The sequence below is a fragment of the Trichechus manatus genome, unplaced genomic scaffold, assembly GCF_000243295.1.
Source record: "Trichechus manatus latirostris isolate Lorelei unplaced genomic scaffold, TriManLat1.0 scaffold00013, whole genome shotgun sequence".
Classification (NCBI taxonomy): Eukaryota; Metazoa; Chordata; class Mammalia; order Sirenia; family Trichechidae; genus Trichechus; species Trichechus manatus.
In genome coordinates this window covers 13,119,611-13,137,944 of record NW_004443949.1, presented here as the reverse complement: position 1 = coordinate 13,137,944, position 18,334 = coordinate 13,119,611, and the positions used below count along the sequence as shown (strand labels likewise).

At 36.2% G+C, this 18,334-nt stretch overlaps 1 pseudogene; it reads right to left on the bottom strand.

The window, feature by feature from the left end:
- Positions 1-4,433: 4,433 nt before the first annotated feature.
- LOC101343934 (60S ribosomal protein L3 pseudogene) lies at positions 4,434-15,498 on the bottom strand (annotated as a pseudogene).
- Positions 15,499-18,334: the final 2,836 nt, after the last annotated feature.

Genomic DNA, 18,334 nt, shown 5'->3' with positions numbered 1-18,334 from the left:
TCTAAGCAGATATAGAACCATTCCCTCTTTGGTTTCATCTATATCCTTTAGGGCTTTACTCGTTGCACATGATCAACATCCCTTAATTTACTTTGATAAATAATTCTGAAATTTTTTTGAGATCATGCATCTCACTTTTTCTAAAATATCTTCTTGTTATGATGTTTCCCAGTAAAAATCTAGAAGCAGTATGTACCTAGTTTTATAATCTTCAAATAAAATGGAAACAGGCTTTTATTAAGTTTTAACTGAATATGGGGGAGGTTTATGCAGTTTTGCCAGATTTGGTATCAGCTGTTTCTCCAAAGAATCATTATTCCATTTAGTAGAGAAAAATATTTAGAAACACAAGATCTGAACACTAAGTTGCTTTTTGTCACTAGAGTATCACTGCTTCCAGGCTGTGAAATATATGTATAGATATATAAACACACACAAGTATATTTATCTCTATGCCTATCTATGTATATTAAAAACCTTTAGTTCACATCAAGTAGTGTTATTGAATTTAAACACTACATGTTTCATTCCGACTCTGATCCTTTCCATATATGTAACTTCCTACTCTGACAGTGAAAAATCTCACTTCTTTTCCTTTAATATCTTCTGTGCTGAACTCCCCTTTATCTACTAATCATGTCAAGCAGTTTTGTCACTGGCACTAACCCTGTTGTTTGGCTGCCGTCTTTGTTTAGCCCAAACATTGGTGGGCCACTGTCTCTCTCTTCTCTGAACAAGAGGCCACCGCCAAAGAATAATGTGGAACGGAAAGACTGTAATAGCTTTTAGTTCTCTTGGTGTTGTTGACGATTTTTGTAGACTTTTCTTCTGATATTATTATTGTTACTGTTTGTTTTAAGCTTTATTGTTATTGTGGCGGTTTTATGGATAGAGAACAGAAATACTGATACAGTACTAGTGAGGAAGGAGAGGGCCTAATAAGACAGGAAATGCTGCAGGAGTGAGATACATTCTTTTTTTATTCAATTAACATATGTATGTATAATATTATTTTATATTTTACACATAACATGTGACAGATGGACAGCTAGACAGATGGATATAAATAGCTGCCATTGAGTCATGGAGACCTTGTGTAGAACAGAATAGAGTGTTGCCCAGTCCTGCAGCATCTTCACCATTGCTGGCATGTTCGAGTCTGTTCTTCAGGCTATTGTGCCAATGTATCTCCCTCCCCCTTGCTGGTTCTCTAATTCACTAAAAGTGATGCCGTTCTCTACAGATTGATCTCTCCTGATAACATGTGCAAAACAAATGAGTCAGACAATGTTCTATTATGATTTAAAGTTTTAATTGACTTATTTTTGGAAGTAGCTCACCAGACCTTTCTTCTTAGTCTGTCTTTGTTGGAAGCTCCCCTGAAACCTTTCCACTATCGGTTGCCCTGCTGGTATTTGAAATATTGGTGGCATAGCTTTCAGCATCACAGTAACACACAAGCCACCACAGTACAACAAAATGGCAGATAGATGGCAGATATTATACATGTATGTTATAAAATATATATTGTGTATAAGTGTATATGAATTTGTATACATTTATGTAGAGATAGATATGATAGAGATGAAGATGAAGACAGACAGATAAAGAAAGAAAAGAGAGAGAGCATTGTATATTTGCGAGGAACTGTGCTAAGGCTTATAAGAAAAAATAACTTGCCCTAAATCACGTAGCTAAGGAGCACTCTACTTAGATTTTAATATAGATACCATAATCTTAACTACTCTCTCATAATATTTGACAGTTTATCTAGTTATCTTTTTGTGCATAAATTAAATCACGGGATAGTTTAAGAATTGTATATAAAATCAATGCACTGTCCAAAACATATTTGGTATTTTATGCGCTTGGGAAAAAACGTGCATACAAATGGGCAGAACTGCTGTCACTGTTGAGACAAAGTAAAATAATAACAGTAACGATTATAATAGGGATGATAATAACACTAAATACTTTAACTAAACAGGTTATCTATCTAGGGATTAACTGAATGGACCACAATTATCTTGAGAAGAAATCTCCTGTGTACCTTTAGATGGGAAAACATAAGAACGGCTTATTGCCTTTCTGATTGTCCGTTTCTTATTTGAACAAGAGAAGAATTGGTTTCGATATAGACCTTTGTCTTTGAAGGTAATTTTAATCACCAATCATACATACAGTTTGTAAATTACCCTGAAGTACAACTCTGTAGTACATAAGAATTTAGTAGAACTTACTAAGGCAGGTCCTTAGTGTCAGCTAAAATACAATACTTTCAGATGAAATTACTTTCAAAGCCACAGTTGGGAAAGGACCAAGCAATTTGCTACAAACAATTATTATTGACTGCACCGATGGGAGCATGAAGTTAAAATGAAATTTATTACTCTATTTCACGTTTCTGAATTTTCAGTTTATAGTCTAACACCATCTCTATATCTGATTTCTATTAAGCTGGGAGATGACGAGGATTGTATGTTTTCAGAGACCATTAAATAGGAGTTTAGGTTTTGTTGTTGATTCGGGCTTGACATATTGTAACACATATCCTCAGAAAGAAAATCTTGTTTAGAGTGCGTATTGCACTTTTCTAAGTCTTGTTTTGTTTTGTTTTTAGTTTTGGAGAATTATGTTTTTCTCTATAATTAATATGATATAACTATACAGCTCTCACTATAAAACAATAATTATGACAATGCCATACAATAATTACAAATTATACTTTATTGTAGTCATAGAATTTTGATATTTGTGATTTGAAAGACTTAAAAATGATATGACTATTTTTTACAGTTCACATAAAAGTATGTTTTTATGAAGGTAGGTTTTATTTGCAAGCTATGTAGTAATATGCATAATAATAATGCTAATAAGCAAATAAGGGATTAATGTCTGTTGAGTGTTTACAAAATGCCAGGCACTGTTCTAGCCCTTTTTAAAGTACTTTATTCATTTTGTACAGGAGGAAACTCAGGCACACAGTTGTTAAGTAACTGGACTAAGATCACATTACTAGTATTGATTATTAAATTTTACTCAATATCAAGAAGGCTTTTATATATCTTAATATGATATAGACAAATTACATTTCTAAGTTTCTTTGCTTACGAGAACTTATTCTGATTATCAATACATATTAGTTTTCTGTTGCTGCTGTAAAAAATTATCACAAGCTTATCGACTTAAAACAAAACAAATATTTTATAGTTTTGGAGATCAGAAACCTGATACGGAAAATTTTAACTGGGCTAAAATCAAGGTATCTGGAGTTTCTAGAGAATAATTTGCTCTCTTATTATTTCTGGTGTCTATAGGCATCCTGAGGAGCCCTGGTGGCAGAGTGGTTAAGCGTCTGGTTGCTAAGGAAAAGTTGACAATTCGAACCCACCAACCCCTACACAGGAGAAAGATGGGGCAGTCTGCTTCTGTAAAGATGGCAGCCTTGGAAATCCTGTGGGGCAGGCCTACTCTGTCCTATCGAATCGACTCCATGGTAATTTTTTTTTTTAATAGGCATTCTACATTCCTTGGCTCATACTGCCTTTTTCCTTTGAATTTCTGCTTCCTTTAACATACATTCTTCTCTGACTCTGAACCTCCTGCCTCCCTCTTATAAGGACCATTGTGATTATGTTGAGTTTACGCAGGTAACACCGGATTATCTCCTCATATCAAAATCGTCATATTGGCAAAGTCCCTCATTTGCAATACAGGGAGGGAAACAAGTGCAATCACTGCAATATGGAGACTCAAAGTACAAGATACAGATATTCAGGGTGGAGTGGAAGCACCTTCTAAATGTTCAAAGACCACAAGTGTGTTTTTGGAGAATGTGTGTCAAGAAAGTAAATGATAAAATACTTATTCCTTTCTAAAATATATTAACAGAAAAACAGCTTTATTCTCTTAAAATCTGGTTTTCTCCTATAGAATTCAGAAATAACACTTTTCCTCTGAGGTAAAATAGAAGGTTTTAGAAATCACCACAATATATGCAAAACTTCTCAAAGAAGAGAGAATGGATCCCTGGTCAGAACAGGTCTTCCTAGATGAATGCATATGATTTAAGAAAAAATGTGTCCATACGAGAGGCAGTTGCTGGGGGATTATTTATGACAAAATACACAAAAGAAGCATTGCATCTTATGATGTGTTGAAGCTGCATTCCAGAAAGTAAGATGGCTGAAGATTTTTACTATCTGTTTCTGCTATTAAGGACATCTTTATTCAGGATATGGGTGCACATCGCGGATCCACACACATACCCATTAAACCAAACCCATTGCCATCGAATCGATTCTGACACATAGCAACCATATAGAGTAGAACTGCCCCAAAGGGTTTCCAAGGCTGCAATCTTCCCCCTCCCCCACCCCACTGGCAAATATTTGTCATTGAGATCCCACCATCTGAACAATCTATTCCCGACATTAGGTTCCTTCTTCTTTTGCAATTTGGTCCTTCTTAAGTGGCCCACGAATGCCTTCTTCTCTTCTACAGTTTGAAAGCAGCCATAGCCAAATTTGGAGGTGGTGTTGATGAGCTTGAGGTCAATCTTCTCCAGGCCCTGGCATTTGGTTTGTACCAGCAAGGACTTTCAGAGAATAAGTATTCACTTCTGGTTCCCACAAAGCAGCCTTTCAGCATGACAAAGTCGTTGGTCACTTCACCGTAGTGGACAAAGCCACCCAGAGGGCTGATGTTCTTCTCAGACAGACAGTAATCAGTGAAGGCATAGTTTTTATCAGGTTGCCATCCTTGATAAGAGAGCCCTGGCCAATCTTGTAGATCTTCTTGCTGATCTCAGTGCGGTGATGGTAGCCCTTCTTCCCAGCATGTGCCACAGAGAAGGCCATGAAGTCAGGATGCCAGACCCCAATACAGGCAACCTTGCACAGCCCTCAGTGGGTCTTTCAGGACAGCTTCTTGGTGTGTCAGTGGCGGGTGATCCTTTTGTAGTCCTTGCCCTCGGTCACCCTAATTTTAGCTAATCTCCATGATTTTTTTTTTTTTTTTATATGTTCGTGGTGTCAGGAATTGTGGCTTAAAGAATTGAGGAAGAAGGATGAAGGAAATAGGGGTCTTGCTAATTTATATTTGCTGCTATAATTATTTTATTTATATGGTATTCTCATGCTAGACTATAAATTACATAACATCAGGCATCATATCTGTCTTTTGTTCATCACTGTGCATCTATACTGTTCTAGTTGGATTGGTAGCTGGTCAATTAGTATTTGCTGAATACAAATAAATATTAGTCAAAATACATGTCTTAGTCTGGGTTTTCTTGAGGAGCAAAACCAGCGAAGTGTACATAAACATATATAGAGAGAAATTTACCTCAAGAAAATAGCTCACACAATTGTGAAGAAATGGCTGATACAATTGTGGGGCTGGCAAGTCCCAAATCTGTGGATTAGGGGGCAGGCTGAAGAGCTCTGCTGGCTCACAGGGTTGTAGGGCCTGATGAACCCAAACTCTGCAGGTCAGTTGACAGGCTGGAGGCCTCTGCTGGCTCATGGGCTTGCCTGGGTTAGCAAATCCAATATCCGCAGGTCAGGTGCAGGCCAGAGACTTCTGAGGGCTTATGTGCTGAGAAATGGAGGTCAGGTGTTGAGAAGATTGCAGGGTCGAGAAAGAGAACAAGCTTTACCAGAACATCCATTTATATGCTGGAGGCAGGTCACGCCCCCAAAGAATCTCCTCTTTCAACTGATTGGCTGCTCACATCAGTTCAAAAAATGGAAGGTAATTATATAGTGTCTGCCAAATCACTGAGAAATACGGCCTAGCCAAGTTGACATATTACATTAACCATCACAGTATATATATAAAAATATTCAATGTTCATTCATTATTCATTTATTCATGCATTATTTATTAATTTATCAATTCATTAGAATGAATATATGCATACATCTACACATTTATATGAGTAAAATATGATTGAAAGAAGGAGTGTTTTCAGGGTGATGCGTTGCAAACCATTTCTCAGTAAAAGGCATCCTTTTTAACAGCTGGGGAATGCACCTGCAAATTTAGATCAATATCTTAGTCTCTGCACCTGTTCAAAATCCTACTAAGTCTTTATCTTTAGGTTGTATATAAACTTAAGGCATTTATATTGATTTAGGAGTCTTCTACTTTACATGTAAATATAATGTGTGGATATTGATTTGGGGGTCTTCAGTGCACTGCCGGCAGCATTTGGTTTCAGATGTTAGCAGCATTTAGGCCTTGCACTTATCAAAACAAGAAATGGATTTCTTTTTAAACTCTCCCACATGGCCTTGAAATAAAAGCCTGAAAACTTCAAATTGTGTTTAGGCATCTACATTACTGATCCATTCAGCTCTGTGTATTAAGATGCTTTAGAAACATGTGGTCTATATCAAATTCCTCGCAATTGTGGACCATTATGTGAAGATTATTTGACAAAATAGATTTCGACTTTGTGACCCATTATATACTGACCCGTTAAGATACAATTCAGATGAGATTCAGCACACCGAGTGCCAATAAAAGCTGACCCGGACACACTACAGATTTCATTGGTTAGCCGCATTTATGAAAACAGTTTAGCATCTGATCAGATGATCTTATAAGGGACATTTGGTTTCTGGTTTCTACTGAATTTCAGATCTGTTTTGTCTTTGATTCCTGGCTGTATCCTTTATATTCCGATTTGAAATCATCTTGGAATTTGGGTGTTTTAATCTCTATAGCTAACTCTGATGCCTTACCTGGAAACTGCTTTCAAGATATCAATAAAACTGGATGCTTGATACTATTCAGATGTCAAAGGTACTAAAAAATTATTGAAGTCCATTTTACTATGTTCGTCCTAGGAGATATCATTTTGGGCTGTCTGCTTAAAAACAAAGGCAATGTAATAATTTTTGTATGCTTGTTTTTAAAGTGAAGCACAAAATTTATTCAGTGTCAGGCTAGTAACATTCATTTTAAAGATATCTTCATGTGCAAATAAAATATGACTATATATAATCATTCAGATATGTTTATAAAGAAAATTTCAAATTAAAATTCCTACAAAGTACATAATTTTAAGTATTTGTATAATTTGAAGTTCACTGTAAAGATATTTCTCATATACTTCTGGAGTAGACTGGACACTTTAATATTTTATTTTTCATTTAATAAATAAGAACTATTATGGTACAAAGAGCCCTGGTGGCGCAGTAGTTAAAACTCTCAGCTGCTAACTGAAAGGTCAGTGGTTCGAACCCACCAGTCACTCCATGGGAGAAAGACGTGGCAGTTGGTTTCCATAAAGATTACAGCCTTGAAAACCCTCTGGGGAAGTTCTGTTCTGTCTTGTAGGGTCACTATGAGTCGGAATCGACTCAATGGCTATGAGTATTTTGGGTATTATAGTGCAAGGAATACCTTGGTGGTAAAAATGATTGAAGTCTTTGTTGCTAACCTAAAGGTTGGAAGTTCACATCAACCCAGAGACACCTCAGAAGAAAAACCTGGTCATCTACTTCTGAAAAATCAGCTTTGAAAACCCTATGGAGGACAGTACTACTCTGACACACGTGGGATTGCCATGAATCAGAATGGACTCAACAGCAACTTTTTTTTCTGCATGTTTATTTGTGAAATCATCCTTAATTTGCACATTTTATAGAATCCAAGAATGCTATGGAAATTCATTACGTTGGTATCATCAAATAATTTACCGGATGACCTGATATGTTTATTAGGATATATAATAATTACAAAGTAATTTAAAATGCAACTGAAAGGCAAAATGCAACAGAAAATGGCACATTTTAAATTAACATTAACAAGAAATTGTTCAGAACCTTTTACTCCCATTAGAATATAATAATATAATCAGATAACTTGTTGTTGTTAGGTGCCATTGAGTCAATTCTGACTCATATAGACCCCACGTACAGCAGAAGGAAACACTGTCGAGTCCTGCACCATCCTCACAATTGTTATGCTTGAGCCCATTGTTAAAGCCACTGTGTCAGTCCATCTCATTGAGGGTCTTCCTGTTTTTCAATGACCCTCCACTTTACCAAGCATGATATCCTTCTCCAGGGACTGGTCCCTCCTGATAACATGTCGAAAGTACATGAGATGAAGTTTCGCCATCCTTACTTCTAAGGAGCATTCTGGCTGTACTTCTTCCAAGACAGATTTGTTTGTTTTTCTGACAGTCAGTGGTATATTCAATATTCTTCACCAACACCATAGTTCAAAAATATCAATTCTTCTTTGGTCTTCCTTATTTATTGTCCAGCTTTCCATGCGTATAAGGTGATTGAAAACACCATGGCTTGGGTCAGGTACGCCTTAGTCCTCAAAGTGATATCTTTGCTTTTCAATACTTTAAAGAATTCTTTTGCAGCAGATTTGCTCAATGCAGCATGTCATTTGATTTCCTAACAGCAAACAACTTAGGGACTTCAATATATCAACCCAAAAATCTAATCTTCCACATTGAGAGAAATACTATACAGATATATATATATTTTTTTACTGTAGTGTTAAAATTGCAATTTGAGGGAAAAAAGTAAAACATTTTAAGGAAACAAAAACTCCTAATGGTCTTCAAAAAAACTCACAGTACTTAAAAAGGTTACCATTTTGAAAACATTTAGAATATTTGAGAGAGTCGTTGAAAGAAGACAAAAGAATTCTCAACATCTACGCAATCATGAGTCAATAAAGCATTAGGAAATCCGGTTTTATTGTATGCTGCTTCCCACTAACAAAAGCAATTTGTAGGCTGGGAGTGAGTTGTGGTGTATTGGCTGCCTAAACAAATTGCAGAGGCAATAATCCAAGGTTCACATTTGAAGATATTGGCACTTTTTCTGAAGTTAAATGCAGTGAAGCCTATCACATTTGTGTCTTATTAACCAGCTTCAAATAGGGCTATGAAGCACTTTGTTCTCACTTTACAGGGAGCCCTAGAGACATTCTTTTACTGCTAAAAGATTTGTCTTTGCCACATTGTTTGGTAAATTTCCATTTACTGCAAAGAATAAAATCAGGGGGATTTTGAAGTGTGCTTAAGGAAGGCAATTGTACTGTGTTTTATTTCCCTAATCGGACAATGAGAAATGGCTCAAAATATAAATGTTATGTGCATATTTTTCCTTGGAGATTATGGGATTTAGAGTGGACAATTGGGTTTAAAAATAACTGCACAGCCAAATGTAATTTTTGAGATAATGAATTTTCTTCTACTATTGGTAAACAAGATTTAAAATATGAAATGGTCAATATTTCTATGATGATGTTCTATAATACAATGTATATATAATCATATCTTTATAATTGTGTAAATTGGAAGAAAACATTTTACTGGTTTCTTCACATCATAATTGAAAATCACGTTTTCATTGTCCAAAAAATACCTCATTATAAGGATGGAAGGTGAATCCTAAGAAAACTAAAGAAATAAATTAGATGTTATAAACCAAAGTTTGAAGGGCAAAAACTGTCTCCTCTCACTTGTTTTAGGCTTCATATCCATTGCCACCAAGTCTATCCCAACTCATAGCATCACTATAGTACAGAGTAGAACTTCATCATAAGTTTCTCCAAGGCTGTAATCTTTATGGAAACAGAGTGCCACATCTTTCTCCTGCGGAGCACCTGGTGGGTTCCAACAACGACCTTTCAGTTAGCAGCCGAGAATTTAACCACTTTGCCACCAGGGCTGTTGCTTAGGCTTCACAGGGTACCAAAAATGGGGTAAAGGCAACTTAGTAATTTATTTTTCCTTTTTCCAGAGGCATAGTAATATATTCAAGTTTGTTGAGCAAATTACTCACTTTTGTTGAGTCTCAGAAATTCTTAATGGTCAAATGTCATAGTCTTTCTTTACAGAGCTGCTTGAGAGGGTAAAGCTATGAAGTATTATAGAATGCACTGTAAGCTGTATCACCAGAGAAGGTGTTCAGAGACATCTTGTTCTCCTTCTGTGCCCTGTGATGCATCTTATCTCGTGATGTTTCCAGAAACCCTCAAATTTGCGAGCCATATTTGATTCATTTTTATGTCTGTAACGTTAACATGGAGATTTACATTAATTATGCATTGAATGAATGAATGAATAATATTAAAGGCTCTTAGATTTTTAGAATATAATTTAAAAGATCTGAGGAATAATTGGTATAGAAATTGTTACCTTTATGTTTGCCTCTCATTAATCTTTCCAGCAACAGCAACAAAGGAAATCTGATTTGTAAAACACATTTTGTGTTGAACATGTTTACATTTCTATAGGCATGTAACTAATGCTTACTAACTTCGAAAAAATCCCTACATCCATCCCACATTATTTCTGTGATCCATAAAAATGAAAACAACAGACTTAGTAAAGACCCTTCATTTAGTAGCTGAAGCTATTAGGGTCAAGAGATGTTAAAATCACTTTTCTTTGTTCACATAGGCATTTAGAGCCACAGCCAGGAACTAGTCCCCAGCCCCCTTGAATCTAATCTGTTGCATTATCCATTAGGGTGCTCTCCTTCCCTATTTGGACTATTCTTCTCAGTAAGAGCAAATACAAAGATGAAGAATGAAGGGGACTGGGCAGGTTGATTGTCAGGATTTCAGTGAATAACCAGGGGTTCAAAGCTTTCAGAACAGCTCTGGTGAACATTCCCTGAAAGTTAATGACATGCTATTTTGTTCCCTTATACATTATTGAAATACCAGCACATAATACTCAAGAGCTTAGTCACAAAAGCAATATGTAGCCATAGTTATAATAAGGTAATACATTTATAACTAAGAGGGTTTAGTATGACCAGTTTAAAAGTAATATATAGCCATAGCAGTGATGTTGAGCTTTTATTTTTAAACTTCCAAGTATTATGAAAAGTAAAAAGAAACAATTTCAGGAAAAAAATAAATATAACTGTGCAAGTAAAAGAGAATGTTTCAGGGACCAAATGGCAAAAACAACAACTAAAACAAGAAAAGCTGTTTAAAATTTCTATTAAATATTGGGGTATAAAAAGATAAATATTATATTGTCTATATCCTTAAAGAGTTCACTATTCAGAGTAAGGAATAATTGTGTAATAATACTTAACATATTGTCAGAGATTATCATACACCCACTCCTCACTTATCAACATGGTTAGGTTCCAAAGACCAGGTCGTTATGAGAAAATTGGTGTTATGTGAAAATGGAGGATGACCCTATCAGAACACAAATGGAGGATGACGACATCATTACATAACTGCCAGATTACATTATTACATAACTGCCAAACCACTGAGATTCATGGCCCAGCCAAGACAACACACAACCTTAACAATCACAGCCAGCATTACTCTCGTCTCTCACCTCAACGCTTGTTACTTCCATATGCACATCATTAATGTGCAGACTAGGAGAGTAGATTTTTTACTACTGTTGTAAATACGAAATATCAGACAGTGAGATGGTTTGTGAGAAGTAGGTGTATATTTGGAAAAAATTCAAGCATTTTGTAAAAATTGCAACATTTAATGCTCACAATAACAAGATAACTGCTATTATCTTCATTTTTCAGATGGAATAAACTGACACACAGAGATGTAAAAAAATGGCCCAAGTCTCATATCTAATTAGCGAACTAGACAAGATTTAAAGTTTGATTCCCAAGGACTAGTGGACTAATGCCTAACCATTATGTCTCTTCCCTCTGACCACTAGGCTATACATTGTTATGATATAAAGCGAATATGATAGAAAACATAAAAAAAAATAGAAACAAAATAATATAGGAACAAAGGAAAAGGCCAACAATTTTAAATTGGAAAGTTTGAAATAAAGTTTTAAAGGAATTAATGGGCTGGTAAAATGTCACTTCTAGAAGCCAAAAAGTCTTTTTTATATTTTATTTTCAAGAGTGAGTAATAAGCACTTTGGTATTTTTTTTCATATTAACTATACTATAATGCATTTTATAATTATTAATGCTATAGGACAGAGTAGAACTGCCCCATAGGGTTTCCAAGGAGTGAGTGGTGAATTCAAATTGCTAACCTTTTGGGTAGCAGCCAAGCTCTTAACCACTGTGCCACTGGGGCTTGTCTTAAATATTACAAGCTAATAAATATTTTAAGGAGCCCTGGTAAGGCAGTGGTAAAGAACTTGGCTGCCAACTGAAAAACCAGCCTCTATACGAGAGAAAAATGTGATGATCTGCATCTGTAAACATAACAGTCTTGGAAACCCTATGTGGCAGTTCTGCTCTATCCTATAGGGTCCCTATGTGTCAGAATCAACTGGACATCAATGGGTTTAGTTTTTTGGTTTAATATGTATTTTATTGTTTTTATTTTGTTTATATTCCATCATATTAAAAGAGAAGTATATAAGTTGGCACATGCAAGTATAGATTATCATCCTCTATACTTAACAAGGGCCCCTGGTGGCACAGTGGTTAAGAGCTATGGCTGCTAACCAAAAGGTCAGCAGTTCAAATCCACCAGCCACTCCTTGGAAATCCTATGGAGCAGTTCTACTCTGCCCTGTAAGTTTGCTATGAGTCAGAATCGACTCCACGGCAACAGATTTGGTTTCTTTTTTATACTTAACAACAACAAAAAGTTTCAGCTGAATTTCCAGACTAAGACACACTAGGAAGAAGGACCAGGTGGTCTACTTATGAAAAGATTTAGCCAGTGAAAACCTTATGAATAGCAGCAGAACATTGATACAGTGCCAGAACATGAGCCCCTCAGGTCGGAAGGCACTCAAAAGACAACTGGGAAAGAGCTGCCTCTTCAAAGTAGAGTTGACTTTAATGACATGATGGAGTCAAACTTTCAGGAACTTCATTTGCTGATGTGGCAGGACTAAAAATGAGAAGAAACAGCTGCAAACATCCATTAATAATTCGAACATGGAATGTACAATGTATGAATCTAGGAAAATTGGACATCAAAAATGAAATGGAACACATAAACATCAATATCTTAGGCATTAGTGAGCTGAAATGGACTGGTAATGGCCATTTTGAATCAGACAATCATATCGTCTACTATGCTGGGAAAGACAACTTGATGAGAAATGGCTTTGCATTCATCATCAAAAAGATCATTTCAAGACTATCCTAAAGTACAACACTGTCAGTGATAAGATAATATCTATATGCCTAAAAGGAAGACCAGTTAATTCGACTATTATTAAAATTTATGCACCAACCAGTAAGGCCAAAGATGAAGAAATAGAAAATTTTTACCAACTCCTGCAGTCTAAAATTGATCAAACATGCAATTAGATGCATTGATAATTACTGATGATTGGAATGTGAAAGTTGAAAACAAAGAAGAAAGATCACATTTGGAAAATATGGCCTTGGTGATAGAAATGATGCTGAAGATCACATGATTGAATTTTGCAAGACCAATGACTTATTCCTTGCAAAAACCTTTTTTTCACCAACATAAATGGCAACTATACACATGGACTTCACCAGATGGAATACATAGGAATCAAATTGACTACATCTGTGGAAAAAGACAATGGAAAAGCTCAGTAGCATCAGTCAGAACAAGACCAGAGGCTGACTACAGAACAAACCTTCAATTGCTCATATGAAAGTTTAAGTTGAAGCTGAAGACAATTAGAACAAGTCCATGAGAGCCAAAGTACATCCTTGAGTATATCCCGCCTGAAATTAGAAACCATCTCAAGAATAGATTTGACGCATTGAACACTAATGACAGTAAACCAGACGAGCTGTGGAACGACATTAAGGACATCATTCATGAAGAAAGTAAGTCATTAAAAAGACAGGAAATAAAGAAAAGAACACAAGAGATGTCAGAAGAGACTCTGAAACTTGCAAATGGAAAAAATGATGAAGTAAAAATGTTGAACACAATATTTCAAAGGGCGGCTCAAGAAAACAAAGTAAAGTATTACAATGACATGTTCAAAGACCTGGAGTTAGAAAACCAGAAGGGAAGAACACACTCTACATTTCTCAATCTGAAAGAAATGAAGAAAAAATTCAAGCCTTGAGTCGCAGTATTGAAGAACTCTATGGGGAAAACATTAAAAGACACAGGAAGCCTCCAAAGAAGATGGAAGGAATACACAGAGTCACTATACCAAAAAGAACTGGTCAACGTTCAACCATTGCAGGAGGTAGCATATGATCAGGACCCGATAGTACTAAAGGAAGATGTCCAAGCCACACTGATGGCATTGGCAAAAACCAAGGCTTCAGGAATTGATGTAATATCAACTGAGGTGTTTCAACAAATGGATGCAACTCTGGAAGTGTTCACTCATCTATGCCATGAAATTCGGAAGACAGTTACCTGGTCAACTGACTGCAAAAAAGTTCTGTACTTATGCCTATTACAAAGAAAGATAATCCAACTGAATGTGGAAATTATCAAACAATATCATTAATATCACACACAACTAAAATTTTGCTGAAGATCATTAAAAAGTGGTTGCAACAGGACATTGACAAGGAACTGCCAGCAATTCAAGCTGGATTCAAAAGAGCATGTGGAACCAGGGATACCATTGCTGATGTCAGATGGATCATGGCTGAAAGCAGAGAATACCAGGAAGATGTTTACCTGTGTTTTATTGACTGTGCAAAGGCATTCGACTGTGTGGATTATAACGAATTGTGAATAATATTGCTAAGAATGGGAATTTCTGAGCACTTAATTGTGCTCATGAGGAACCTGTACATAGATTAAGAGGCAGTCGTTCGAACAGAACAAGGGGATACTGTGTGGTTTAAAGTCAGGAAGGGTGTGCATCAGGGTTGTATCCTTTCACCATACTTATTCAGTCTGTATGCTGAGCAAATAATCCAAGAAACTGGTCTATATGAAGAAGAAAGTGGCATCAGGACTGGAGGAATATTCATTAACAATCTGCATTATGCAGATGACACAACCTTTCTTGCTGAAAACGAAGAGAACTTGAAGCACTTACTGATGAAGATCAAAGATTACAGCCTTCAGTATAGATTACTCCTCAACATAAAGAAAATAAAAATCCTCACAACTGGACCAAATAAACAACGTCATGATAAATGGAGAAAAGATTGAAGTTGTCAAAGATTTCATTTTACTTGGATCCACAATCAACATCCATGGAAGCAGCAGTCAAGAAATCAAATGACACACTGCACTAGGCAAATCTGCCACAAAAGACCTTGTTAAAGTGTTGAAAAGCAAAAATGTCACCTTGAAGACCAAGGTGCGCCTGACCCAAGCCGTGGTGTTTCCAATCACCTCATATACATGCGAAAGCTGGACAGTGAATACAGAAGACTGATGAAGAATTGACACCTTTGAATTATGGTGTTGGCAAAGAATATTGAATATTCCATGGACTGCCGAAAGAATGAACAAATCTGTCTTGAAAGTTGTACAGCCAGAATGCTCCTTAGAAGCAAGGATGGCAAAACTACATCTTACATACGTTAGACATGTTATCAGAGGGGCTCGTTCCCTGAAGGAGAGCGTCATGCTTGGTAGAGGGTCAGCAAAAAAGAGGAAGACCCTCAATGAGATGGATTGACACAGTGGCTGCAACAATGGGCTCAAGCATAACAATGATTGTGAGGATGGTGCAGGACCCGGCAGTTTTTCGTTCTGTTGTACATAGGGTCACTATGAGCTGAAACCAACTTGCTGACACTTAACAACAGTAACAATATTTAACAGGGAGGAGCCCTGGTGGCACAGTAGTTAAGAGCTCGGCTGCTAACAAAAAGGTTGGTGGTTCGAATCCACCAGCCGCTCCTTGGACACCTATGGCACAGTTCTACTCTGTCCTATAGGCTCGCTATGAGTCTGAATTGACTTGACAGCAACAGGTTATACTTAACAAAATGTTTATCCAGTCATTCAACAAGTAAGTATTGGGACACTTCCAATAAAATTTCCTCGGTTCTAGAATGATAATGAAGTAAGCTGACAAAACCTCATTATAATACAGCATATATTCTAGTCCACAATTGTGTCAGTAATTAAGCTCTTTTCACTTAGCTCGAAATCTATCCTTTTATAGCCTGCTTTGTGATGCTTGGAGTGGTATTCTTTGTCAATTGACCTGTTATTTTGTGCCAGATGAGTGCGCAAGAGGAACGTATAATGTAAAAAGGATTAGGACATTTTTTTCCTTCCTCTTTGTTTACTATTCCAGTTGATTGGATCTTTACTCGAGAATCAACATCTAATTTAATTTTCCAGCTTCTTTTAGGGCCTAAAACCAATCTTGTTACACTTTCTCAGAACTGTCACTATCCTGCTCAGAGCTCAGGATTGCAGGGCTCCTTAGGATAGCTTCCCTCCTGGAGATCTGATCCCAGGTTGACAGGGACACTTCCCTTTAAGTTTCTAGCTTTAAAGAATCCAATTAATGTCTCTGATTTACTGACATCATCATTATTATTCTGCTCTTCCAGACATCCCACACGTACACAACCTATATCCTATATTAAATTATTTATATTGAAATACCTAGTGCGGTTTCAATTTTCCTGTCTGAGCAGTACTTGTTATTGGATACAGTGCTTTGTAATGGAAATAGTCCCAGAAAACAGAACTTCAAAAATGGAATTTTGGGATTTTTGCTTACATTCTTTGTCTCAAAGGCAGTGCCAAAATGACAGGGAATGAAAAACCATGGCATGCCTTGACTCAAATATACTGATTAAATTAACATCTGATATTGATTGTGATGTAGTGCTGACTAAAACAAGTGCCTTGGAGGAGAGATAGATGTGGCAATCAACCCTTGCATTAATAACGATGAGTACAGGATTTGAGGGATAGATTATCAAATTATGAATGCATGAAGAGTATATGGAACAAAAATAATGAGCTCATGGCTTCACATACATGGGTCATGTAAGAATCAGAGAACCAAACAACTTCTATGGCAGTCTTAAAAAATCATCTCGGAACATACTTTTATTTCTTGAAGCTGAAGGGAAAAGCTCACTGAAAATCGGAACCAAAATGTATTTCTATTTCTGAATGGCAGCGTATGTTGAATTCATAGAGTCACTGAGTATCTTATGGGAAAGTTATGGTATTGATTTGGAAGGAGTGGAACCCGAAGATCATAGGACTAGTCAATTCACTTTGTATCACCTACTTAAAATAAAATAAAACCAAAAAACAAACCTGTTGCCCTTGAGTTGATTCCAACTCATAGCGACCCTGTAAGACAGAGTAGAACTGCCCCATAGGATTTCCAAGGAGCAGCTTGTGGATTCAAATCACTGATCTTTTGATTAGCAGCCATAGCTCCCCTAGGAAACACACACACACACATATATATATGTATTTATAAAAAATAGTATGAAACACATGGTGTTTTGAAAGCTTCAATGTGAAGATGTACGTATCTAGAGCACTTATCCAAAACCTAACTTATCATAAATACTAAAAATTAAAAAAAGAATCTATGTTTAACCAAAGACTAATTATTATCATCATCATCTCTGTAGCAGGGTTTTTCAAACTTGCTTTATTGACACTTTGGGATGAAAAAAGAAAAATTGGAGGGGATGAGCAAGGGTAGTGAGTTTTCTTGTACATTTTAGGATGTTTAACAGCATCTCTGCCCTATACCCACTAGATAATGATAATTCTTCCTTCTATTGTGAACACAAAAATGTCTCCAAATATTGTCAAATATCAATTGGGTATGCAAAATCACCCTTGCTTGAGAATCACTGCTCCAGAAAGAGCTACTGGACACTTCTGAATCTGTCTCAAAACTACCTCTGCCTAACACTTCTAAACCCGAGCCCAATTTCTACCCCTTTGGAACCAATAGTAAGTTTAGTACTTTTCCAAAATAAGTTCTTCAGCTACTTGAGGAGAGCCATTATAATCATCTTTTAAACAACTGTTTTCCATATTGAACAACCATTGTTTATTATCCTGCAGTTTATTTATCACTACCAAAAACTGAAACAATAAACTCTCTAAATATGCTTTATTTATATTGACTTTAAATCAAAAGATTATACTGGATGATTTTATCCCAGGAAATCCATTTTTTGTATCAGAATATAATATGTATTCTTTAGCATAACTCTTTATAATTATTTTAAAAAAACAAAAAAACAAAACTTTGCAAACACAATCAAGAGGAATTGTTAACACATAGAGTATGGGTAGGCAAAATGACTGTAAAAGATTGGTAAAGTGTAAAAGTCTGAAAGGATTCTAGGTTCAGATTGCTTTACAATTACTGTATGTTCACTCTTGTTACCCAAATAGGGTTCGTGCCCTGGAGCAGTTGAGCCAATGAAATATACTCCAAGTCAGAAAGAGTGAGAAAGTT